An 8,604-nucleotide genomic window follows, 5' to 3' on the forward strand; every position below is an offset into this window, starting at 1 on the left:
CTCTCGCCTTGGCTAGCCTGCTTCTCACCCCTCCACATCGAGCCGATTTTCGATTCCCCGACTTCTAAACTCGATCTCCTCGCAACAAAACAATGCCCTTAGCATAGGCATGTGTTGAAAATGTTGCAAGTTCATTGTATATAGTCTCTCTCGCCTTGCCCAGCCTGCTTCTCACCCCTCCACATCGAGCCGATTTTCGATTCCCCGATTTCTAAACTCGATCTCCTCGCAACAAAACAATGCCCTTAACATAGGCATGTGTTGGATTGCCCCTATCCCCTTGTCTGCTGACCTTCAATTTCCCCTTTGCATATATATAATATGCCTCACTCTCATCAAGACCCCCCCCCATCCCCCCCCCCCTTCGATGTATGATCCTTACTTGTTTGTTTCCATGTTGCACCCTCGAACACCCGCGTCCCCTCCTACTACCACCTATATTCCTGCCACCTAGCCTACCCTCTTCTCTCCGCTTTCGCGTTTTTTTAGTCAAAAAGGATATGGCTATGCTAATCTCTCCTTGAACATCACTTTCCCAATTTCATTTTCGAGCTCCGTGAAAACCAACCTCTCTCAGCATATTCCACAAGATGCTCTCGCTTTATCCTTGTGACCTTGGAATATCTCACCATCGCTCCCACTCGTAACCATCCATTCCAACATCAAGCACAATATGCTTGAACGTCACCAACACACACACATTTCAAATGAGCTTTCTAAATGATCTTGATTCTCTCCATATATCTTGGACAAGGATTAGCTATATGTATTATCATAATGCAAACATAAGTAAGCAATTTATGTCGTGCTTGTCTATCTAACATATCTCACAAATGCTTCCTTAAAACTTATTGGATTCCACCAATCCCATCCCTTACCAAGAAAATAAAAAATTGTTGATGTTTCATTGTGGTTAGTGATACAATGTAGCTACTTTGAAATTCTATTTATGGTAAAGTTAGAGGTTTTAGCATTCATCGTAAGTGTCAAGTTTCTTTAATTACCCTTTTATAACCTCTAATGTAAAATATGCATTTTTGTAACGGGCCCCCTTTGTATCGTTTTGGGGTTTGCTCCTCTTAAAACACATATCAAAGAACATACCCTTTCACATCATTGTACTACGTCACCTTTACAAAGCATGGATTTCTTTTTCTATATGTTTCTGTCAACTCAATTACTCACAAGAATTCCATTAAAAAATCAATATATGTCATCCTTCTCATCCTTTACTAGTACTTTATCCTTAAATACTTTATCCTATGAGCTTTAGTACATAGGGCCAAACCATGGGTGCGCACGCACATGTTTGTATAAATGCAAGAGCACTCATTGTACTCAACATGTTTGCTACCACTTTCTTGGAGAATGAGATTTTATGTGGGGGTCTTCATGACCAAATCTCGTAGCACCCTTCTTAATGGAAAATCCATATCCAAACTATAAGGTCATGGATAATTAAACATGCATCTTGTAAAAAGTGACCAAAATACTCCACATGATTACACAAAAATGTCCCTCCTTCCTTGGCTTTAAATGTTAATCGAAATGAAAACATCGATCGGTTCTAACTTAACTTGCTTAAGATCTATAGTTTCCACTTTAAAAGCTTGGAGAGTACTGATAAGACAGTTCGACTTTTCAATTCTAACTTAGCTTGCTCAAAATCTATGGTTTGTATTTTTAAGGCTTGGAGAGTACTAATGAGTCAACTTGATTTCAGTTTTAACTTAACTTGCTTAAGATCTATAGTTTGCATTCTTCAATCCTAACTTAATATCTATAGTTTGCATTCTCCAATCGTAACTTAACTTGCTTAAGATCTGTAATTTGCATTCTTAACACTGGGAGAGTACAAATGACAACTTGACTTTTTAGTTCTAACTTAACTTGCTTAAGATCTATAGTTTGTATTTTTTAAAGCTTGGGGATTATTGATGACAACTTGACTTTTTTGTTCTAACTATACTTGCTTAAGATCGATAGTTTGCATTTTTTAGTTCCATGAGCACCTAGGGATCGTGGCCCTTAGTGAGTCTAGGGAGCCATTTGCAAGAGAGAGATGTTCTTGAGCCGCAAATTAGGAACACGTAGCCCTCCCTGCGAAGTTGGGAAGCTTCAACGGATCCAGGGCACATAGTGCATATGCCTACGATTTTTGTCTTCAGCCCACAAGACACCACGCACCAGGGCACATAGTGCATATGCCTACGATTTTTGTCTTCAGCCCACAAGACACCACGGAGGACCTGCTTAACCTCTTGTCAATGTGGTTCACAAAATTCCAAACCTCGTCACGCCCATGCCAGCCCTCAGAGCACCTGCTAGTCCAAAACCCCCGTCCCGACAGCCCTGAGCACCCGCGCCCTCCCTACCCTCGTCGTGCCCATGACCCCCACCACAAACGCATATCGCATCTAGACCTCGATGCCTAAGCAACAACATCGTCCTGAACCTCGTCGTGCTCAGACCTGCATCGCATCCCCGCTTCGCTCTTGGACCCTGATGCACTCTCGACCCCTTAACTTGCTTTAGATCTATAGTTTGCATTTTTTAAGCTTGGGTAGTACTGATGACAACTACACATTGCTACCTCCACAAGGAAGCAACTTTTGATTGCAAGAGATAGAGAAGGAGATGACAATAACTTGCAATCTGTAGTTGCAATGTTAATGGAGATGATACTAACATGCAATCTATGTTATTGATTAAAGATCCCTCAAAAATAAAAATTTGACCATGATATATAATGTAAATTACCATCACCTTCCTCTCCTTCTATTCAAAGTAGATTTTGTGCCCATTGTGGGGTGCATTTAAATATTCCCTCGCTCTCCATACTATGCTACTCTTTTCTTTGTTTGGGTAAATTTTGTATTTTGGTGAATACTACTTTGCTTGTATATCTATGCCGAGGGGCAAAATGCATCATCAAGATTGGTGGACATCATATTCGCTATCTCTCAAATGATGATAAATAGCTTGTTGATGATGCTTTGGCAAAGAAAGGAAGTTTAAGTTCAACTTACCTTGCTTAAGTCTATAGTTTGCATTTTTAAAGCTTGGGGAGACTGTACACATTGCTACCTCCACACAAAAGCATTTTTAAGATCTATAGTTTGCAATTTTTAAAGCTTAGGGAGTACTGATGACTTAATTCTAACTTAATTTGCTTAACATCTATAGTTTGCATTTTTCAATTCTAACTTAACTTTCTTAAGATCTATAGTTTCCATTTTTTAAAGCTTGGAGAGTGCTGATGAGACAACTCGACTTTTAAGTTCCAACTTAGCTTGATCAAGATCTATGGTTTATATTTTTAAAGCTTAGAGAGTATGATGGGACAACTTGATTTTTCAGTTCTAACACAACTTGCTTAAGATCTATAGTTTGCATTCTTCAATCCTAACTTAACTTGCTTAAGATCTATGGTTTGCATTTTTTACGCTTGGAGAGTACAAATGACAACCTAACCTTTTAGTTCTAAAATAACTTGCTTGAGATCTATATTTTACATTTTTAAAGCTTGGGGTATACTAATGGTAACTTGACTTTTCAATTCTAACTTAACTTGCTAAAGATCTATAGTTTGATTTTTTTTGTTCTAACTTAACTTGCTTTAGATATATAGTATGCATTTCTCAAGCTTGGGGAGTACTGATGACAAATACACATTGCTACCTGCACAAGGAAAGCAACTTTCGATTGCAAGAGACAAAGAAGGAGGAGATGACAATAACTTGCAATGTGTAGTTGCAATATTAATGGAGATGATGACAACATGTAGTCTATATTATTAATTAAATATCTCTCACAGATAAAATTTGACCGTGATATATAATGTATTACCATCACCTTCCTCTCCTTCTATTCAAAGTAGAATTTGGGCCCATTGTGGGGTGCATTTAAATATTACCTCGCTCTCCATACTATGCTACTCTTCTCTTTGTTGGGGTAAAAATTTTATTTTGGTGAATGCTACTTTACTTGTATATCTATGCCAAGATGCACAATGCATCATCAAGATTGGTGGACATCACATTTGCTATCTCTCCAATGGTGATAAATAGCTTATTGATGATGCTTTGGCCAAGGAATAAATTTTTTATTCAACTTAATTTGCTTAAGATCTATAGTTCACATTTTTTAAGCATGGGGAGTGCTTATGACAACTGCACATTTAATTCCACAAGGAAGCATTTAGGATCTATAGTTTCCATTTTTTTAACATGGGAGCATTGATGACAACTTCAATTTTTAGTTTTAACTTCGCTTGCTTAAGATCTATAGTTGGTATTTTTAGTTCTAACTTAACTTGCTTAGGATCTATCTTTTTTAACTTTTTAAGCTTGGTGAGTACTGATATTAGTTGTCCATTGCTACTGCCACAAGGAAGCACTTTTAAGATCTTTAGTTTGCATTTTTAAAGCTTGGGGAGCAATGATGACAACTTGACTTTTCAATTCTAGCTGAACTTGCTTAAGATCTACAATTTGCAGTTTTTTAAGCTTAGGAAGTACTGATGACAAGTACACATTGCTACCACACAAGGAAGAAACCTTTGATTACTAAGAAGGCAAATGGTCGATAGAGAAGCAGTTGTGAGGCAACATCCAATTGATTGAATCAATAAAAGGTCTATCAAAGACTTGTGACTTGTAGCTTGCAGTAACCCAATTTTCAGTGAAGGCCATGCTCAAGGAACAATGGAATGATAGTGCATTTTTTAAAAATAGGAAGAAGGCACCATCTATAAGGTCAATTCATCGACATTTGAGATCCCTTTGGAGAACAAATCTACACCAAAACTTTAAGGACACTAGACACATCATTCATGAGGACCTCTTATATAATAAAAACTTATTGAGTGCACTCAAAGTATTGGACGAAGAAATATTGGCTTGGAAAGCCCAACTTCAAAGGTATTGCAAATATTTAAGGTGTAATAGCATGTGTTAACTGGAAGCATATAGATCGCTTCCCAATCCATGCTTCTGCAATTCATACAACCAATTGGAAGTATATTCAAGGGGTAATGGCATTTGTTGATTGGAAGTATAATGATCACTTCCCAATTCATGCTTCTTCTTCAAAGAGGTGGGGAGAATCTAGGAAACTATAGTTTTTATATTTCCTTGTGTATGTGCTACAAGCTAACAAGGGGGGAGGGAGTGTTGGATGATGTTTTAAAACCTATCTATAGCACGTTAGACCAAGAAATATTTAAAATACCCCTATATTCCTTTTTATGCATAATTATTTTTACCCCTCCATGTATAAAATCCATAATATTCTTTTTAACACAACTATTTTTACCACTCCATGTGTATAAATATTTGGATTAAAACTTAAACATCCCCTATGTATAATTACATAAATTAATTGTGTTGGATAATCCCCTCTTATATGCAAACAACATGTAAGTCCTTTGATTTTAAAAATACCTCTCTATGAAAGAAGATGTAATGTTACACGGGTGACCACCTTTGAGCTACAAATGTCATGTATTGGGGCATTTTTCAAGGAATTGTAGTAAGGCTGTCAAGTAAGTGCAAGATGTGATGTTACATGGCATGACCATTTTAGGGCTACAAGTGTCATGTATTGGGGAATTTTTCAAGAAATTATCATAAGGCTTTAAGATAGTCATCAAGTGAATGCAAGCACAAGGGAACTTCAAGTCTAGTAGTCCTTGGTCTTTCCCCTCTCCACATGGCAATTTTTCTTTCCTCTTAGAGAATGATCATGTTTCTTCTTGAATTCCCAAGCATGCTAAAAGATTACTTTATCGGGGATAAAAGGGCTCTAACCTCATTCAAATGACGGCAATCAACATATATCCTACTTTTATTCTATCCATTTTTTAATATTGTTGTTAGAGGTTAGTTCTTTTAACAAATCAAGTCCAAATGATTTTTAAAAAAATGAAAAACTAGAAAATTAAAATATGAGAAATCATAGTGTGTGCCTAAGCACTCTTTCTATGTAGTGGAATATGATGTACATAAAGTATAACTTAACCATCATTTCCCTCCTCATAAGTTGTAGCTTAGGGAAATTGGTAGGAGGAGTGGAGGAGGAGTGTTTGTTATCTTTACCACGAACCAAGGTCGATAAAACTAATACTATAAATAGTGTATGATGTTGTGACATTGATAACAAGTGGAGCTGTGCATTGAAGCCTGCAGTCCCACATTCAAGGGTTCTTGTTCTAAATTGTCGTTGTTGTGGATGGATGCAGGTGAGTGGAGCTCCTTTAATATCATTCGGTATTTATAATTGAGTAAAATTACATGATTTTTTCATAAACTTTCTTTGTAGAGATTATCTTACCACAAATTGTCTTGATTGATAAGTCTAAGATGGATAATGTTTGTCTTGAAATTGCGCACACACACACACACACACACACACACACACACACACACACACATACTATAAATTCAAATAAACACATATGTATATATATATATATATATATATATATATATATATATATGTATATTTTACTTATTTGTTTATTTTGATATATATTTAAATGTTTTCTTTACATTTACATTCTTTTTAAAAATTTGTGTGTATATATATAGATAATACATTTGTAGGGGGAGGGGGAGGGGGAGGGGGAGGGGGAGGGAGAGAGAGAGAGAGAGAGAGAGAGAGAGAGAGGGGGGGGGGGGGAGGGGGAGAGAGAGAGAGGGGGGGGGGAGGGAGGGAGGGAGAGGGAGAGGGGGAGGGGGAGGGGGAGGGGAATGGGGAAGGGGGGAGAGAGAGAAGAGAGAGAGAGAGAGGGAGAGGGAGAGGGAGAGGGAGAGAGAGAGAGAGAGAGAGAGAGAGAGAGAGAGAGAGAGAATATTATATATTACTTAATATACACATGTTATATAATATTATATTTCATTATATATCAAACATAATATATTACATCTACACTATATAGTATATATTACATATGATATAATATATTATTATATTACATATTATATATTATATTGTATAATATATCTTATTATATAATATATAAAAAATATTATATTATATATAATATACATAACATCATATATATATATATATATATAGAGAGAGAGAGAGAGAGAGAGAGAGATTTTGATACTGTAGAAGAAGATGACTAATACAATGAAATAAAAGGAGATAAGCCGCCTCCATTATTCATCTCTTCTAAATATCAAATTCAGAGGTAGATTGCAAAATAGAGATGCAAGCCTTGCCATCCAGAGGTAGAGTGCACAATAGAGATGCGGGCCTTGCCTTTCTTTGAGAATTTACAAAGTAATATTTGATGCTGAAGGTAAAAAGGTTGGATGGAGATCTTACATTATGAAATCATATAAACACGTTTGCAAATAGGGAAGAACTCAATACCAGACACCCATAGCCACGTATGAAGCAATTGAGAGATTCCCAAAGTCTTTGTTTTGGCTAGGCAGCTTTCAAACAATATATGGTCAAGTGGACATCTGGGCATGTAGGTCAGATGTAAGGTCCAATATAGACATTCACCCTACATTCTTGAAGATAGGAAGGAGAATGAAGTAGGCCTGTATGGGTTAGGGCATCACTATTGAGACGTACACAAGCAGTTACTTCAATAGATTTGCCATTTTCAACTTTGGCACATTTGCAATTTTGTTCGCATGTCATTTTGTAGACCTTCTTTGTAACATTATAACATGATTTTGTAGATCTCTTTTTTAAAATTTTTTAATGATTCTAATGAAAAAAAAGTTTTGTGGGGCAGGATGGTGAAACAAGCCCCATCCCGCCTCACAAATTTTTAAAATTTTTTTTGTTAAGGAGTCGGTATATACTGATGCTCATACCAGGACAAGCCGTATTAACTAGAAAAGAATTCGAGGCATGACGCTAGACGCGAGGCATGGCGACGCTCGAGGGCCATAGAGGAAAAGGGAACGTGAAGGAAGAAGCATTAACATAGGTGGGGAAAAAGGATTAAGAGGGGTGGGAATGGAGAGAGGGACTATGCCACAAGGGAAAAGGGAGAGGGGGAAGAGGAGCATGTACATGATGGGAGGTGGAATGTAGAGATGGAGACATCAAGGGAAGACAGTCATGCCTTATTTGAAAGGAAGGATGGGGGGGGGGGGAAATCAAAGTACTAGCTAGGTGGCTTTACAAGAATGAGCATGTTCCATCAAGGAATAGCCCCCTCCTTTTATAGCCAAGAGAGGGGGTCTCTCCCAATAAATGCATCCTCCCACGTGCATGGTGTGTGTGGAAAAGTCTCCCATGTGGGCTAGGCGGTTACGCACTCTCAATTGTGTGCAACAACCCTTGGTCTCATTTTTCCACATATATCAACCCCCATATCCCAAGTCTAAGATACTCCCCTGGTCTCTTCCCAATTTTATAATATGTTCAATCATCTAGGAGGACAAGTGGAGGGTTGGCACAAGGAATCTTGCCACCTCATCCTACTTTCCCCATTATTTAACTTGCATACTTTGACTATCTACACCCCCCCCACACGGGCCTATCCTACATGGAGGGAATAATCCAATATAATATCCATCTCCACCTATTTCATATTATTTCTCCCATGGTCCTTTGTCCATGTCTCACTAA

The sequence above is a fragment of the Dipteris shenzhenensis genome, chromosome 9 (assembly GCF_047967505.1).
Source record: "Dipteris shenzhenensis isolate YYH24624 ecotype China chromosome 9, Dip_SZ_1.0, whole genome shotgun sequence".
NCBI lineage: Eukaryota > Viridiplantae > Streptophyta > Polypodiopsida > Gleicheniales > Dipteridaceae > Dipteris > Dipteris shenzhenensis.